Raw genomic sequence first — 19,178 nt, 5'->3', positions numbered from 1 at the left:
TTGATTGCATGCTGAAATGATTTTAATATATTGGGTTAATTAAAAACATTAAAATAGAAAAAAATTGAACATAATGAGCAGATATTTGTATTTCAGAGCAATGAAAGTGAATTTTTGACACAGTGTGTAGAATTTTTGAGCTTGATAATGGAGATGAGGAGGGGCTCTGAAAGAAGGAATTTAGCTCTTTGAGCAAAAATCTTTAACCTTTGGGTTGAATTCCCTAGGGAAGATAAGAAGATAAGAAGATAAACATTTTTTGAGATTTTTTTTTTGTATTCTTGGTGCTGTGATAGGGATGAGAAGCACTGAGGTGTGTCCACAGCACACTCCCCTTTCAAGAGGCAAGAGAGGCAACCTTTTCTGGAGTACCATTAAAGAGCACCTAATGGGACTAGGTAATATTCTGAGGTATTAATTTCTTTCCTCCATATAGTTTCTTCTACATTCATTCAAGCTGACAGTCTATTCCATGCCTCTTGCCCCAAGAGGAATAATGTGGGCTGGAAAGAAGAAGTGACCTATAATTGTTTCTAGGTTTTGTTTTCCAAAAGTCTAATTCCTAGGTTTCTTTTTTTTTCTTTTTAATATATTTATTGATTATGCTATTACAGTTGTCCCATTTCCGCCCCTTCACTCCACTCCATCCTGCCCACCACCTCCCTCCCACATTCCCCCCCTATAGTTCATGTCCATGGATCATACTTATAAGTTCTTTGGCTTCTACATTTCCTATACTATTCTTAACCTCCTCCTGTCTATTTTCTACCTACCATTTATGCTACTTATTCTCTGTACCTTTTCCCCCTCTCTCCCCTTCCCACTCCCCTGTTGATAACCCTCCATGTGATCTCCATTTCTGTGGTTCTGTTCCTGTTCTAGTTGTTTGCTTAGTTTTCTTTTGGTTTGGTTTTAGGTGTGGTCGTTAATAACTGTGAGTTTGCTGTCATTTTTACGTTCATATTTTTTATCTTCTTTTTCTTAGATAAATCCCTTTAACATTTCATATAATAAGGGCTTGGTGATGATGAACTTCTTTAACTTGACCTTATCTGAGAAGCACTTTATCTGCCCTTCCATTCTAAATGATGGCTTTGCTGGATAGAGTCATCTTGGATGTAGGTCCTTGCCTTTCATGACTTCAAATACTTCTTTACAGCCCCTTCTTGCCTGTAAGGTCTCTTTTGAGAAATCAGCTGACAGTCTTATGGGAAGTCCTCTATAGGTAACTGTGTTCTTTTCTCTTGCTGCTTCTAAGATTCTCTCCTTCTGCTTAATCTTGGGTAATGTAATTATGATGTGCCTTGGTGTGTTCCTCCTTGGGTCCAGCTTCTTTGGGACTCTCTGAGCTTCCTGGACTTCCTGGAAGTCTATTTCCTTTGCCAGACTGGGGAAGTTCTCCTTCATTATTTGTTCAAATAAGTTTTCAATTTTTTGTTCTTCCTCTTCTCCTTCTGGCACCCCTATAATTCGGATGTTGGAACGTTTCAAGATGTCCTGGAGGTTCCTAAGCCTCTCCTCATTTTTCCGAATTCTTGTTTCTTCATTCTTTTCTGGTTGGATGTTTCTTTCTTTCTTCTGGTCCACACCATTGATTTGAGCCCCAGTTTCCTTCCCATCACTATTGGCTCCCTGTACATTTTCCTTTGTCTCTCTTAGCATAGCCTTCATTTTTTCATCTAATTTGCAACCAAATTCAATCAATTTTGTGAGCTTCCTGATTACCAGTGTTTTGAACTGTGCATCTGATAAGTTGCCTATCTCTTCGTTGCTTAGTTGTATTATTTCTAGAGCTTTGATCTGTTCTTTTATTTGGGCCTTTTTTTTTTTTTTTTTTTGGTCTTGGGTACCTGTTATGTAAAGGGGCGGAGCCTTAGGTGTTCACCTGGGTTGGGCAGCCAATGTTACTATGCTGTGACATTGTATGTAGGGGAGGGGTGCCAGAGGGACCAATGGCACTTGCTCTACTCTCTGGTGGCTTTTAGTCACTTCCCCTGCTACCCACAATCAAATTGGGCCCTTCTGGTGCTGATTCCCAAGTGGGTGGGCTTGTGCATGCTCTAGGCCCCTGTGGGTCTCTCCAACGAACTCTCCTGTGAGGCTGGGAGTTTCTCCTGCTGCCGCCTCAACCCCCACAGGTGTTTTCAATCAGAGGTTTGAGGCTTTATTTCCCCATGCTGGAGCCCTGAGTTGCGCAGTGTGCTTCTCTCTCCACCCCCGTTTCTCCTGGTTTATCTATGCTCGAATGTGGGGCCACAGGGTCTGTCAGCCACCACCTTGTGGGGTCTGCTAGCTGCACCCTGGCCTGCCCCATTCCACAATCCACTACCTCTCTGGGTCCGCCAGCCTCCACCTTGTTGAGAGTCCTCTCCACCCCGGCTCCCGTCTCCACCCCTCCTACCGGTCTGGATGAATGTTTCTTCTTTATCTCCTTGGTTGTCAAACTTCTACACAGTTCGATTTTCTGTCAGTTCTGGTTGTTTTTTGTTTTTAAATTGTTGTTGTTGTCCTTCGTTTGGTTGTGCGAGGAGTCGCAGTGTGTCTACCTACGCCTCCATCTTGGCCGGAACCTGATTCCTAGGTTTCTTGAAAGAGTTAAGAGGGAGAACAGGATTTACTGATAAAGACAGAATATCTTGAAGGAACCAAGGTAATTTGGAGCTTTCCTGTCACGCTGAAAAAATTCCATCCTCCAGTTACAAGGGAGGGGAGAGAGAACTGTGGTTTTAGGCACAGCAGATATGAGGCTGTGGGGAATATTTGGGGGAAAAGCAGGACTCCAGCGTAGTGGAGCTTGGTGCATCTAGGCAGGTGGGCCATGGGCAGGCAGCCTGATCAAAGCATTTTGTGCCCCAAGAATGGAACACAAGCAGCAGAGACTCAGCAGAACATGGTCCCATGTGGACCTGGACACTGGATGTTTCAGTAGCTATCTGGACACTCCCACTCTAGATAGGTTGACACTTTGTCGTATCCCAGAATGGAGGTAAGGGAAGGAACTCTAACTCCTGTTTTTTCCTTCAAATTTTCTCTCTGGAAACTCCCTTCTCAGTATATAAATATGTAGGGTCACAAGATAAGATTACACTGTCCTTTCTTTTGAAGCTGTGAGTTTTGTCTCTAGGAACTTGCAATTCACATTTCTTCACAATCTCCCCTGAGCAGGAGATCTGGTGACCCTGACATGGGCTGATGTTTACTGAGGTAGAACCTAAATAACTTTACTGCCTGGGAAATTTTTCATGATAGTAAAGGGATATTTTTTCTTTTTTATAAGATACAACTTAACAAATTGGAAAATCAAGGCCACTTAAAAAACTTCTTTATCAGGCAAGAGTATTATTTAGGAAGACAATCAAGCCTCACCCCCAGCACAGTTGATCAACCCACTTAACTCTCCCTAAAATAAAGTTTCCCTCAGTGTGGGAAAATGTCAAGTTGATGCCTTGAACTGAGTTTGGGAACATTCTTACCTAACTTTTCCACCATCTGTTGAATTATCTTCTTTTCTCTCTCAACCTTCCTTTCCTGTTCTACATCCAATGGAGAAAAAAGTTGAAACATTGCTCATTTTTAAATACATACTGCTATTCCTTTTCTACTAGGACAAAGGAAAAGCACAAATGATACTGATCAATATCCATCACTTGGGATGTGTCAGGGAATAGAGGAGATTGAAAAGAAGAGGGGCAGACAATAAAAAAATTTCCAGCAGATCCAAGATGGCGGAGGAGTAAGTGGAAGCTGCTGTAAACTCCTTGCAGGACCAGTCTGGAATTACAACTAAATTGTGGAGAAATGATCCTAAGTAACCAAAGAACATCAGCTAGAGAAAAGCCTTATGATCAAGGACAGACAGAAGAAACCACTTCACCACAACGAGACTGGTAGGAAGTTCATGGGAGGCACGAGAGGGCTGGCTGGGCTCCCGGGCAGTAGCTGAATTTCTGGAGGGATATCTCAGCACTAGGGATTCCCCTGAAAGGTGTGGGGTCTAAACCCCAAGCTGGGCTTCAGCACCAGAGCCAGAAAGGAACCCAGATAACATGCAGCTGTGAAAAGCCCCAGGGTTTCTGTCTGCCAGGGAGAGATGGCTGGAGACAAAGAGAGCCTCTTAAAGGGCCAATGCACAAAATTTCATTTGCAACCACTTTCCCTATGCTCTGGCAGAGGGAGGGCAGAGTGGACTAGACATGCTTGAGTAGAGTCTAAAGTTGGTGGCTCTAGGGAGAGACCTGAAGGAACAGCTGCCAGGATCCCTGTGCTGAAATCATTCCTCATACTTCAGAAGCCATCTTTCTCAGGCAGAGCACTCCTCTCCAAATGGTATCAGCCTGAGGGGAAGCAAGAGCCCCACCCAGAGAAATTACTCTGCCCCACCTTGTAGAGTTTAAGCTGAGCTGCAGATTACAGTTTGATTAGTTTAATAGCAGAGCACTTTAAAGACTGATTAGTTTAACACCTAAGGCAGAAAACACAAAGTGGCAGCCAAAATAGGAAGACAAAGAAACAGATTCCAAATGAAAGAACAAGAGAATTCTCCAGGAGAAGAACTAGATGAAATGGAGGCATGCAATTTACCAGACAATTTAGAGTAATGATCATAAGGATATACAACAGCATGAAAAAAAGACATAGAAACCATAAAAAAGGACCTGTCAGAAATAATGACTGCAATATCTAAAATAAATAATATACTGGAAAAATATAAAGTACATAATACACTAGAAAGAATAGACAGTAGGTTAGATGAAGGAGAGGATCAAATCAGTGATTTGGGAGACAAGGTAGAAAAAAACATGCAGGAAGAGCAGCAAAAAGAAAAAAAAAGATTTAAAAAAATGAGCTTAAACATTTTAGATAACATTAAGTTAAATAAAATAAAATTAAATAAATAAAATCAGAAATGAAAGAGGAGAAATAAAAACTGACACCAAAGAAATACAGAGGATTGTAACAAAATACTATGAACAACAGTTGCCAATACTATGACAACAGACTGGACAACCTGGACAAAATGGATAAATTCCTAGACAAAATCTTTCAAAACTAAATCAGGAAGAATCAGAGAATCTGAATAGACAGATTATACCTAGTGAAATTGAAACATTAATTTAAAAAATCCTAAGAAACAAAACCCCTGGACCGATGACTTCACAGGTAAATTCTACCAAACGTTCTGAGAACTAATACCTCTCCTTCTGAAACTGTTTCATAAAACTCAAGGGGAGGGAAGGCTTCCAAACTCATTTTATGAGGCCAGCATTAGCCTAATTCAAAAATCAGATAAAGACACAAAAAGAAAGAAAATTATAGGCCAATATCCCTGATGAACATAGACGCTAAAATCCTCAACAAAATATTAGCAAGCCAATACAGCAATGCATCAAAAACTTCATACACCATGATCAAGTGGGATTTATTCTGGGAATGCAAGATTGGTGCAACATTTGCAAATCAAAAAATCTGATTCACCACATAAACAAAATAAAGGAAAAAACCCACATGATCATAGCACTAGATGTAGAAAAAGCATTCGATAAAATTCAGCACCCATTTTTGATTAAAAAAAAAACTCTCAGCAAAGTGGGATTAGAGGGAACATACCTAAACATAATAAAGACCATATATGACAAACCCACTGCCAGCATCATACTCAACAGGCAAAAACTGCAACTGTTCCCCTTAAGATTGGGATCAAGACAGGGGTGTCCACTTTCACCTCTCTTATTCAACATAGTACTGGATGGTCTAGCTACAGCAATCAGACAAGAAGAAATAAAAGGCATCCAAATTGGAAAGGAAATAGTAAAATGACGCAGATCTTGGCCCACAAGATCTGCTGTTGAGATTTCAGTATTCCAATACACATACACATGGACTACAGAGGTCCTGTGGGGGAAAAGGGACAGTGCGGCCACTCTCTCAAGAGGAGAGTGCCTCTGATCGCCTTGGCCACTCCGAGGGGGAGCACCAAGAGCCTTGCCTTGACCAGCCTTTATAGGTTTTTTGGGCCCTTAACATCAAAGAAGGTCCTCTTTTACTATACAAAGGTTTGTTTTGGGTGGTTATCTTTGCAGACACAGGAGAGGGTGTTGCTGAATACATCAAAGGAGGACATTTGCAATGTAAAAGGAGAAATGGTCGAAAGGGCTATGTCCCATACCTGGAGGGTCTAGCCCAGATTCTGGGAAGATAAAAATACTCAGTAAACATTTGCTGCCTCAATTCAGGGTGAGGGAGTTTTTTAGCAAGAGCAAGTCTCATAGCAGTCAAGGTACAATGCAGGCCTGATTTCCCACTGGAGAACCTATCCATGGACGTGGGTCCTGCCCACCAACCTCACTCCCCACTGGCTTTTCCGAGTGGGGGCTGAGCCACAATTCCCATGCTTGGAACAGTTCCCCACAGTAAAACAGTTTTTATTTGCAGATGACATGATACTGTACTTAGAGAACCCAAAATATTCCATGAAGAAACTACCAGAATTGGTCTATGAACTCAGCAAAGTAGCAGGACACAAAATTAATATTCAGAAATCAGATGCATTTTTATATGTTAATAATGAACCAACAGAAATGGAAATTAAGAAAACAATCCCATTCACAATTGCTCCAAAAAAGAATAAAATACCTAGGAATAAATCTAACCAAGGAATGAAGAGACCTGTACTCAGAAAATTATAAGACACTGAAGAAAGAAATTGAAGAAGATGCAAATAAGTAGAAGCACATAATGTGTTCATGGGTAGGAAGAATTAACATCATTAAAATGCCCATACTACCCAAGAAATCTATATCTTCAATGCAATTCCTATCAAGATTCCAAAGACATAGTTCACAGAACTAGAACAAATACTTCAAAACTTTATATAGAACCACAAAAGTCCCTGCATAGCAACAGAGATCCTGAGAAAAAAAAAAAAAACGGGAGGAATCATACTACCTAATACCAAACTATACTATAAGGCCATAGTAATCAAAACAGCATGGTACTGGCATAAAAACAGACACATAGATCAGTGGAACAGAATAGAGAGCCCAGAAATAAACCCACAATTTTATAGCCAATTAATATTTGACAGAGGAAGCAAGCACACACAATGGGCTAAAGATAATTTATTCAATAAATAGTTTTGGGAAAATTAGATACATGCAGAAAAATGAAACTAGATAACCTTATTATACCACATACAAGAATAAATTCAAAATGAATAAAAGACTTAAATGTTAGACCTGAAACCATAAATATCTTAGAATAAAACATAGGCAGCAAAATCTCAGACACTGCTGTTAACAATATTGTATCAGATGTATCTCCCCAGGCAATGGAAACAAAAGAAAAAATAAACTACATCAAACTAAAACTTTTTGCACAGCAAAGGAAATCGTCAACAAAACAAAACACAATCCACCGAATGGGAGAACATATTTGCCAATGCTTCAGATAAGGGGTTAATACCCAAATTTATTAAATACTTATAAAACTCAACACTGAAAAAAGAAATAGCCCAATTAAAAAACGGGCAAATGACCTGAATCCAAGGAGGACATACACATGACCAATAGACATATGAAAAGTTGCTCACCTCACTAATCATCAGAGAAATGCAAATTCAAACCACAATGAGATACCATCTCACACCTGTCGGAATGAATAATATCAATAAATCAACAAACTGCAAGTGCTGGCAAGGATGTGGAGAATAGGGATCCCTTTTTCACTGTTGGTGGGAATGCAGATTGGTGTAGCCACTGTGGAAAGCAGTATGGAAATACCTCAAAAAATTAAAAATGGATCTGCCTTTTGACCCAACAATCCCACTTCTGGGAATATAACTGAAGGAACCCAAAACACTAATCCAAAAGAACATAAACATCCCTATGTTCGCTAAGATATGGGAGCAACCCAAGTGTCCATCAGTAGATGAGTGGATAAAACAACTATGGGGCATTTATACAATGGAATACTACTCGGCTGTAAAAAAAGGAAGAAAATTTTTCCCTTGCAACAATATGGATGGACCTGGAGATCATTATGCTAAGTGATATAAGCCGGTCAGAAAAACACAAATACCGTGATTTCACTCATAGGTGGAATCTAATGAGCAAACTGAACTAACAAGGAAAATGGGGACAGACTCACAGATAGAGAGCAGGCTGACAGCTAGTGGGGGAAGGTGAGGTTAGGGGTGGAGGGATAGATCAAAAAGGAAAAAGGACTCATGGGCATGGACAGCAGTGTGGTGATGGCTGAGGAGAGCAGTGTATAAGGGGAGTAAATGGTAATGGAAAAAGTACAATAAAGATAAGAAAATTAAAAAGAATTAAAAAAATAAAAAGAATTTCCATTCCTTGTTTATAGAAGTACAAACAGAATTTGTTAGAATGATACTTTGGTCAATTATCAGTTGCCTTTAACATATATTGACATTATGTGTCTGTGCTGCTGAGAATCTAGATCTAATCATAGGCTTTTTCTATCACTGCTTCTTTGTAGCCAAGTTCAGGGACCAAGGTCTAAGTCTTCCTTTTTCCCAGGTGGTGCATTTCCTGCCTGAGGCAGGCATTTGTATGTTTGTTGACTGCCACAAGCCAGTATGGTGAGAGAGGATGCTGGGAACTACTCTTATCCCAATCAGCAGGGCAACAATAGCCTCTGAAACATAGAACCCAAATTATATGATAGCAATAGGGTAGGAAACCATTACTGATCAGCCATTGAATCATTATTCTCTAGAGTAGGAGTCCTTGAAGGCAGTCTAGTATTACCCATTAATTTTACAGCCAAGGAAAGGGAGACCAAATGAGGTCAACCAACAGGCCCACAGTCTTATCACTGGTTATTGGGAGAGGTAAGGGCCACAATCTTCCTGTGATAATCAGCCCTATGTTCAGGGTATCCAATTAGTAACTTGAATGATGACTATGGCTTAACCAGAGGTCACAAATGTAGTAGAAATGAACAAGTCATGCCTAGTGGTGAACAATCAGAAGTAGTAGGCCTGACATGGGAAGTGCCTGCCCTGACTAGGCATTCAGATTTACCTCCTATATTAGTCTCCTATTGTTGCTGTAATGAATTACTACAAATTTAGTGGCTTAAAACAACACAAATTTATTAGCTTACACTTCTGAAGGCCAGAAGTCTGAAATTGGCCTCACAGGGCTAAAATCAAGGTGTTGGCAGTGTTTTGTTCTTTCTGGGGGCTTTAGGAAAGAATTTGTTTTCAGCTTCTAGAAGGCACCTGCATTTCTTGGTTCGTGGCCTCCTTCCTCCACCTTCAAAGCCAGCAATGGCCAGCCAAGTCTTTCTCATAATGCCATCCCCCTGGTTCGACTTCTCCGCCTTCTGTCCCATTTTCTAAGGATCCTTATGATTGCACTGGGCCCACCCAAATAATCCAGAATATTCTTACTATTTAAAAAAATTTAATCACATCTACAAAATCCTCTTTGTCTTATAAGGTATGACATTACAGATTCTGGGGATGAGGTTGTGAATGTCTTTGGGTGGCCATTATTCTGCTGCTATAACCTTTATAAAAAGTCAAACTAAATGCCTTTGCAGGCTAGATGGAGTCCATGGGCTGTCTGAAAGGGTCAGGAAAGTTTCCTGACCTATCAGTCTGCTCATGACTCAGGCCAGGTTTCTGACCTGCTGGACAGTTCATGACTCAGTTATCCCAACCCACTTGATAGCCCGAAGCTTAAACTCCCACCTCCCACAACAGACATCTGACACCAGGTACAATGGCCAGTGGTCAGACTGACCTTCCTGTACCTGGGAACAGCCCAGCCCTTTACCTAACCCACTGTGTTGACTCACATCCTGAAACCCTGAGGTAACAGCCCAGAAGAACAAAAGACTACCCCTCCCTTCTTCCCTGAGCCATCCCCCACCTCCCCCCTGCAACCCCACACTTTTTCTTTTAAAAACCCCATTCTTGCCTCCCTCCAGGGGTGTAGTCTGTCCAGACTCATCCCTCCTGTAAGCATAGCATCAAATAAAGGCACTTGGATCAGATCATCCGGCTCCTCCTGTCTCTATCTCTCATGCATTTCTAACATTTTGGTGCTGAAACCTGGGAGGATAGTGATCAGGGAATCCTACTTGCCTGACCTTTGAATCCACACTAGCAAAATCAACTAGGGTAAGGAGTAAAACCCTCTGCCTCATCTCTGCACTGTCCTCCTCTGTTCTGCTGTTGTCCTGGACAATGTCTCAAAAATCCCAGTGCTGGGTGAGAGTTTCTGCCTGATGGGTCCTGGACCCTCAGAAGTGAGAAGGATGGTGGGACACCTCCCTCCTCTCTTTTCCTGTCCCAACCCTAAGACACTTGAGGGTGGGATGCCTCCCCACTTGTCCTAGGGTAGGGAGACTGGGCTTGCTCCTTTCCCCGCCCCCTGTCAATCTTATTCCTCATAAGGGGGTGGGGAGCAATTGCTGCCTCCCTACAACACCCCCTTGGGGTATCTGCTCAGAAGTCTAAAAGACCTGGGCCTAGATATGGACTTAAAACCCAAGAGACTTATTTTCTTCTGTAACACTGCCTGGCCTCATTATAAGCTGGATAATGGGTCCATCTGGCCAGAAAACAGGACACTTGACCCTCAAATCCTCACAGACCAAGAATTTATGTTGGCGTCTCAGCAAGTGGAGTGTGGTCCCATATGTCCAGGCCTTCTTTGAGCTGCTCAGGCACCCCTCTCTATGTCAGACCTGTTTCACCTACCATATCCTTTTCCTTTGCTTTCGCCTTCCCCAGCAGAATCTGCCTATACCCAGTGTCTGGGCAGAAACATCTTTCAATCCCTCTGAAGACTCTCTTCCCCCTCGCTATGCATCCCCTCCTTCTCCCTCTGGCCTAGCCAGGGCTAGGACTGCAGACTATGAATCCCCTACCTTTCCTGATTCTACCTCAGATTCCCCCACCTCCCACCCCTCACAGACCAGGTCCAGCAGGCCTCAACGTACCTGCCTTACCCCTCTGGGAGGTGGCAGGACCAGAAGGGCCCATCCAAATCTATGTCTCCTTCTCCCTCTCTGGTCTCTCCCAAATTGAACATTACTCTCCCAAGTATGCCTAGGATACTTTTCCTCTGATCCAACCCATTTTCTCAAAGAATTTCAGTATCTGCCTGTCTCCTGTGATCTCACTTGGCGGAACCTTTATGTCATACTCTCCACCTGTCTTTCCCTGGAGGAGAAGGAACAGGAACGAGTTTGGCTGGTGGCCCAGGCTCACGCTGACACCATAAACAAGAAAGACCCCACAACAGCCTTGTAGGAGCTACTGCTATTCCCCATGAAATCCCTAACTGGGACTACTAAAATGGGAAACTGGGTTGGCAGTCCCACAATCACACTTTAACTTGCCTTGTGTCAGGACTGCAGGCTGCCACACACAAGGCAGTCAACTGTGATAGACTAAAAGAAATCTCCCAGGAGGTGGATGAGAATCTCACTGCCTTTCTTGTTAGACTACAGGAAGCCCTCCAACGTTTTATTAATCTGAACCCAGACCCCGGGCACCCTACTCCTCCATATGCATTTTATATTCCAATCAGCTCCAGACATATGCCGAAACCTCCAAAAATTAGAGTCAGGCCTTCAAACAGGCCAGATTCAGCTAGTTAATCTAGGCATTAGGGTTTTCAACAACAGAGATGAAGTAAAGACCCAGCAGGAGAGACAAAGGGAGGAAGCTAAGACCAAGTCCTGCAACCAGGCCTACCAGCTACTTGCCTCAGCATTAAAAGAGACCCAAGATTTCCCCAGACAAAAGGGAAAAACCCTTCTGGAGACCTGTTTCAAGTGTGGGAAACCTGGGCATTGGGCCAAACAATGTTCCAACCCCTGAGACCCTCCAGGGCCATGCCCACTGTGTAAACTAGTGGGCCGTTGGAAGTCCGACTGCCCACGCACCTCTCAAGGCAAGGGGGTATAGGTTACCTATTCAAATCAGATCCCTAGTTTTGAACTCTATGACCTTCTGGGGTTAGTGGCGGAAGACTGACAGTGTCCTGGAACCACACATGCCCCCACAATAATCAACAGGATGGAACTTCAGGTAACTCTATCAGTAAAGGATAGGCCAATTCATCGACATGGGGCCACTTACTCTGCTCTCCCTGACTACTCCGGGCCAACAATCAATTCTGCAGTATCAATAGCAGGAGTCCATGGCACAGTCTCACAACCATTAGCTACCCCTCTCCTACCCTGTTCACTAGAGGAACACTTCTTTCCTCATTCATTCCTAGTCCTCCCTCACTGCCATACACCAATTCTTGGAAGAGACATTCTTGCCAAGCTTAAGGCCCAACCACTCATTGTTTCTCCTCAAAACTCATAGGGTATTTTCCTTCTCTCTCTAACAAATGCACCCTTAGCCCACTCCTCCTTCTTCCCCTCCCCCCACCCACTCTGCTAATCTGGAGGTATGGAACACTGAAACCTCAGTCATTGCCAGCCACCACGAACCAGTCACTATACTGTCAGGGACCTGACCCAACACCCGGCCAAGTCCCAATACCCAATACCCAATACCCCTTGAAACACTGCAAAGAATTAAACCTGCAATTACTCATCTCCTGCAGGCAGGACTGACTAATTCCCCATATAATACCCCAGTTTTACTGGTAAAAAAAACCTAATGGAACTTACCACTTAGTCCAAAACCCATGAATCATTAACCGGGCTGTAATTCCTATACATCGAATAGCCCCGAACCCCTACATTATTCCCTCCCTCATAATGCCCTCTACCACCAACTACTCTGTCCTAGCCATTAAGGATGCCTTCTTTACCATCCCCTCACACCTCAGCTCCCAAGACCTATTTGTCTTCATCTGGATGGACCTAGACACACATCATTCCCAACAGTTAACCTGGACTGTTCTTCCCAAAGGGTTCCGTGACAGCCCCCACCTGTTTGAACAGACACTAGTCTGTGACCTGTGCAACATTGATCTCTCCCCATCTACTCTCCTTCAATATGTAGGTGACCTCCTACTATGCAGCCCATTCTTTCCAGAATCCCAACAAAGCACCGCTAAACTCCTAAATTATCTAGGACAACTAGGATATCGAGTCTCATCCTAAAAGGCTCAAATATCACAAACATCAGTCACCTGCCTAGGTTTTGCCTTAACACCCACTGAGAAGGGAATGGCATGAGATAGATAAACACTAATTGCCTCAATGCCCATCCCTACTACTAAACAAGACCTCCTCTTCTTTCTGGGTCTGCCTGGATACTTCGGAAATTGGATTCCAAGCTTTGGTATTCTAGCCAAGCCATTATAGGAGGCAATAAAAGGATCCCTATAGGAACCACTATTGCCTGGGAAGCCCATTGAACAACCCCTTTCAGGAGCCAAAGGAGGCTGTCACCGAAGCCCCTGCTCTGACCCTCCCGGACCTCAATAAACCCTTTGTTCTCTACACAGATGAAAGACAAGGCATTGCTCTAGGTCTCAGAACAGAAGTCAGGCCCACACCTAAAAATTACAGCCTATTTATCCAAACAACTAGACCCTACAGCCTGAGGTTGGCCTACTTGCCTCAGAGCATTAGCTACAGCAGTTGCCTTCACCTTCGAGGCACAAAAGCTGACCTACTCTCAACAAATAACCATATATTCTCCTCATGCTATTTCTTTCTCTTTTTTAAAGAGTTGTTTATTTATTTATTTTTAGAGAGAGGAGAACAGAGAGAGAAAGAAAAGAGAGATACATCAATGTATGGTTGCCTCTTGGCAGCTTCAGCCTGAGTCTCAGCCTCTCACCTTCCTCCCTGAACAACATGAGCTTCAGCACATGCCACAGCTTCTCCACAAGCTACTGGACCTTGAGCTCCATGCAGTCACCCAGCTACCGGGTCCCCCTGGCCAGCAGTGTAGCCAAGGTCCATGCAAGAGCTGAGGGGTCGGACTCCAGATCTCTGTATCCTGCTCCACCAGCATGCAGGACAGCTGTGGACCTGGGACCCTGGCTGCAGGGATGGCCAGGGGTCTGGTGGGCATAGGGGGCATCTACAGCAAGAAGGAGACTATACAATGCCTTAATGACCAGCTGGCCTCCTCTGTGGAGAGGGTGAGAAGCCTGGAAGCTGATAATTGGAGACTGGAGATCAAAATCCAGGAACACTTAGAGAAGAAGGGACCCCAGGTCAGAGACTGGGGGCATTATTTCAAGACCACTGGGGATCTGAGGGCTCAGATCTTTGCAAACTCTGTGGACAATGCCCACATCGTTCTGCAGATTGACAATGCCCATCTTGCTGCTGATGACTTCAGAGTCAGGTGTGAGATGGAGTTGGCCATGCGCCAGTCTGTGGAGAATGACATCAATGGGCTCCAAAATGTCATTGACAACACCAATATCACTCGGCTGCCTTTGGAGACAGAGATCAAGGCTCTCAAGGAGGAGCTGCTCTTCATGAAGAAGAACCACAAGGAGGAAGTAAATGGTCTACAAAACCAGATTGCCAACTCTGGATTGACTGTGGAATTTGATGCCCCCAAATCTCAGGACCTCAGCAAAATCATGGCAGACATCCGGGCCCAGTAAGATGAATTGGCTCAGGAGAACTGAGAGGAGCTAGACAAGTACTGGTCCCATCAGACTGAAGAGAGCATCACAGTGGTCACCTCGCAGACCTCTGAGAAAGGCGCTGCTGAGACAACACTCACAGAGCTGCGACATATGGTTCAGTCCTTGGAGACTGAGCTGGACTTGATGAGGAATCTGAAGGTCAGTTTGGAGAACAGCCTGAGGGAGGAGGAGATGCGCTATGTCATGCAGATGGAACAACTCAATGGGATCCTACTGCACCTGGAGTCAGGCTGGCCCAGACCTGGGCAGAGGGGCAGTGCCAGGCTCAGGAGTATGAGGCCCTGCTGAACATCAAGGTCAAGCTGGAGGCTGAGATTGCCACCTACCACAGCCTACTGGAAGAAGGGGAGGACTTCAATCTTGTTGATGCCCTGGGCTAGAAACCCTCCTTACAAACCATCCAAAAGACCACGACTAGCAGGATTGTGGATGGCAGAGTGGTGTTTAAGGTCAACAACACCAAAGTTTTGAGGCATTAAAGGCAGCAGAAGTGGGGCATCCCTTGGCAGGGCAGAAAGCCAATAAAAAGTTCACTGAAAGAAAAAAAATGTATGGTTGCCTCTCATGTGCCCCCTGCTGGGGACTTGGCCCACAACCTAGGCCTGTGCCCTGATTGGGAATCGAACTGGTGACCCTTTGGCTTGCAGGCCAGCACTCAATCCACTAAGCCACACCAGCCAAGCCTCATGCTATTTCTGATCTAATATCCAATCAGGCAGAAAAATTCCTCCACCCCACCCAACTCCAGCAAACTTTCCTTATTCTACTATAAGCTCCTCATATAACAGTCGCAAGATGTACCACAATCAACCCAGCAACTCTCCTCCCCTTGCCTGATCCTCAACACAATCCCCACTCATGCTCTGAAATTTTATCTAATCTCCTTTCTCCCTTTCCTCACATCTCTGAAACACCCTGCCCAACCCGGATGACACCTGGTTCATTGATGGCAGCTCCTTTGTCACTGGTGGGAAAAGAAAAGCAGGATACGCAATAGTGTCTCATACCGAGGTCATAGAATCCAGTCCTCTCCCTCCTGAAACCTCATCCCAATGGGCTAAACTTATGGCATTAATATGAACCCTAACACTTGCACAAAACAAAAAAAATCAATATTTACACTGACTTCTGCTATGCCTAGCATATCCTACACTCCCATGCAGCAATCTGCCCCCAGGCAGAAGGCGGCGGGGGGGTTCTCATGACCACGGGATCCCCCATCACAAATGCTGACCTGATCTCCAAACTCTTACAAAAGGCACAAGAGGTCTCCCAAATGGCAGTCATCTACTGCCGAGGCCATCAAGGCACATCTTCCAATATCACACTAGGAAATGAAAAAGCTGACTGACAGGCCAAAAAAGCTGTGGCCATAGGCACCCTGGAGTGTCAGCTCTTAGCCATTCCCTCTATTATTCCTCAATACACAACTAAAGAAATACAGTCACTAACCCAAGAGAGGGCGGTGTGGGAAGGGGTTTGGCTCACATCTGGAGGATGGCTAGTACTCCCCAAGAAACAGAAGGAACAAATCCTTAAACAGTTCCATGAGGCCCTACATGTAGGATTTAGGCTGCTATTAAAATTCCTTGTCCCTTTGGTCATCTGCCCTCACTGGCCTCCGCACGGTACAGCATCACCCAGCAGTGCAAAATTTGCAGCCAGGAATTCCCCCAGGGATGGGTTAGACCTCCATCCTCATTCCACACCCACCAAACTAGGGGACAGATTCCCCGACAAGACTGACAAACTGACTTTACTCATATGCTCCTCATTAAAAAACACAAATCCCTCCTAACCCTAGTAGACACCTTCTCAGGGTGGGTGGAATCCTTTTCCACTACCTCAGAAAAGGCAGTTGAGGTAACCTGTGTGCTATTGGACCACATTGCTCCCCACTTTGGGGTCCCTACAGCCATACAATCTGATAATGTCCCTGCCTTTATATCTCAAATCACACAAGAAGTAGCTACCACACTATAAACATCCAATGGAAGCTTCACATTCCATACCACCCCAATCTTTGGGTAAAGTAGAAAAGCCCAATTTCATCCTAAAAACGCAACTAACTAAACTATCTCTAGAACTGCGGATGGACTGGATTTCCTTCCCCCCACTTTCCTTAGACCCTTTGAATATATGGCCGGCCCTTCCTGCTTGTTAACTTTCCAAATTCCCACCCCCACTTGGAGACTACCTCCCCTCTCTTGCCTTAACCAGGTAGTTCCTGCAGGAACACACCAACAAGGTTCTCCCTAAACCAACAGAAGGCACCCTAGATCCCACCCCCTAGAACTGGGGGACTGGGTCCTGCTAAAGACACCCTCAGAAGCACAAGGGACTCTAGCCCCTTGCTGGGAAGGACCCTACCAGCTCATCCTTGCTACACACTCTGCTGGCAAACTTCAAGGACTTTCTCAGTGGATACATTCCACCAGGCTAAAGATCTCCCAGCCTGAATCCATTGCTTCTCCAAAGACTGATGTGTCTCAGTATCAACCAGAGGTCCTAATACCCACCCATTTGTGGCTAACTAGGATCCAGGAAGATGACAACAAGGTCGTAAGAGACGCGTGCCCCCAATCCTGCCATAATAACCACTGTGCCCCTCACCACACCACTCTCTTTGCGAGCCTGAGCAGAATGTGTCCCGTAACAGGAGCAGTGCAGGAAATTTTGAGCATCTCCTTTGTCTTACCCTGTTGCTCACTGACATTATTATAACTCCTTGCTCTCTCAGAAGCTTTTTGCATTATTCCATCCTCGTTCCCCAACTGCCCCAAATAATACACATCCCTGACCTTCCCATGAGCAGTAAGAATGCCCCACCAGTTAGGGCCCAGGGCTTTTATGGCCTCTGCATAAGCATCATAATGGATGTAGCACCACGGCACACCACCAAACAGGACGTACTCCAAATACTATGGGATGCTTACCTCCAGGGGGACTTCCAGGACTATTTCTGGGAACTAGTTTCTGCATGGCTCTAGCTAAATTAACCCTAAGTGACATTTTCCTACTCTTACTCCCTCTACCCTCTTGTTCAACCTTACCTGGGCCAGAAACCTTTTTCAACCTAACCATCCATATAGCCCAATCCCTAAAGTTAAATTACTCCTGCTGAGTTTGCCGTAGCTGTCCAACCCCTACCGCCTGGTCAGTGGGGTAATGTCTTTGGGAATCTTGACTCCAAAACCATCCACACAAATGCTTGGGGGCCTCAGGTTGCCAACAACTGCCACAACAAACTAACAGATACCTCTGCCCACAACTGGCACTTTCCTCAGGGCCCCAGTCCCTCACAGGATTAATCACTTGCAAGCCACCTACCCCTTCTGCATCATTAGTCAGAGGAGTGGGGGAACCCCAGTTGGCTCACTTAACTCGAGCCAGTGTCAGCAGAGCTTCACTATCCCACAACCCCCTCTCAGAAACATCTTGAGACTCTCCCTAACTTGCTCATCATACCTTGGGATAGGTGGAATCCAAAATCCTGGAGACGAAACTGCTTTCTTACATATTTGCCTCCCCAAACCCGTGACTCTCACCAGCACAATCCTAACACAGACGTCTACCTCCTGCAATAGCAGGCCGGCTAGAAAAATTAACTTTCTCGACTTTCTTTCCCAAAAGGACCAAGACTGTCTCCCCCATACTGAGATCGCACTGTGGCAGTTCATTACGGGAAAAAGCAGGGCTCTGTCTACTCTAAGTTTATGGACAAACCTTTCCAAAATCCCCTCATTGATGCCCTAGTCACGACATCCCAGCAGCACAAGGCCTTGAATACTGGGGCACCAAATACACTACTACTAAAACACTTGTTAACGGTAAGTGTATCTCAACAAAAACCCAGCCCATCCTGCTGAAAGAATACTGTTAGGCCAGAGTTGCTCAAGAAACCAGACAGATGCAACAAGCTAAGGAGCAGAGATTATTAGCGGGGAATAAGAGGGTAAGTGGAGCCAACCAAGGGAGGTTAAGACTTGTGGGGGAAAGTGGAGAAAGTGCAGCCAATCTAGGGAGGTTGGGGAGCCAACCAAGGGAGGTTAAGACTCACTCGGTTGTTCTTAGGTCAGAGTTTTTAAGCGCAAAAACCCATGAAGGGTGTCAGAGTCTGATTGGCTAGAGCTGGTTGCTGGGTGCCATTTCTGCTGACCATTGTTCTTGATACATCTTGTCAGGCTCAAGTTAAAGCTGCATCCTGTTATACCAGATAGGCCAACCCCAGACCCCAATCTTAGCCGGGCATCTGTTTGTCCTGGGTAGGGTTGGCAGGCATTTTCCCAGGCTGCAGTTTCCCACAGTACAGTTTTCCCACCCAGCGATTTTCCATTCCTCCTAGCCCTACCTAGGTCTGTCGAATACAAAGTTTCTGCAGAAATCCACCACTCTTCAGGGGTATTTTAGATTTGTGGATCACAAGTCTATTAGACCCTGCCTCCAAAATGGACAGGGATCTGCTCCCTGGGATACATTCTTCCTGACATATCAATCACATGGGAAAATGCTTCACTCCCCTTTCCCCTTAGGGGACAGGGACACTTATGCAAAAGG

General features: G+C 44.7%; 1 pseudogene; it reads left to right on the top strand.

Moving 5' to 3' along the window:
• LOC112303077 (keratin, type I cytoskeletal 18-like) overlaps positions 1-15,149 on the top strand; it is a 375,683-nt pseudogene extending 360,534 nt beyond the window's left edge.
• Positions 15,150-19,178: the final 4,029 nt, after the last annotated feature.

The sequence above is a fragment of the Desmodus rotundus genome, chromosome 6 (genome assembly GCF_022682495.2).
Source record: "Desmodus rotundus isolate HL8 chromosome 6, HLdesRot8A.1, whole genome shotgun sequence".
In the NCBI taxonomy this organism is placed as follows: domain Eukaryota; kingdom Metazoa; phylum Chordata; class Mammalia; order Chiroptera; family Phyllostomidae; genus Desmodus; species Desmodus rotundus.
The sequence above is the reverse complement of the archived record's forward strand: the minus strand, read 5'-3'. Positions and strand labels throughout refer to the sequence as shown.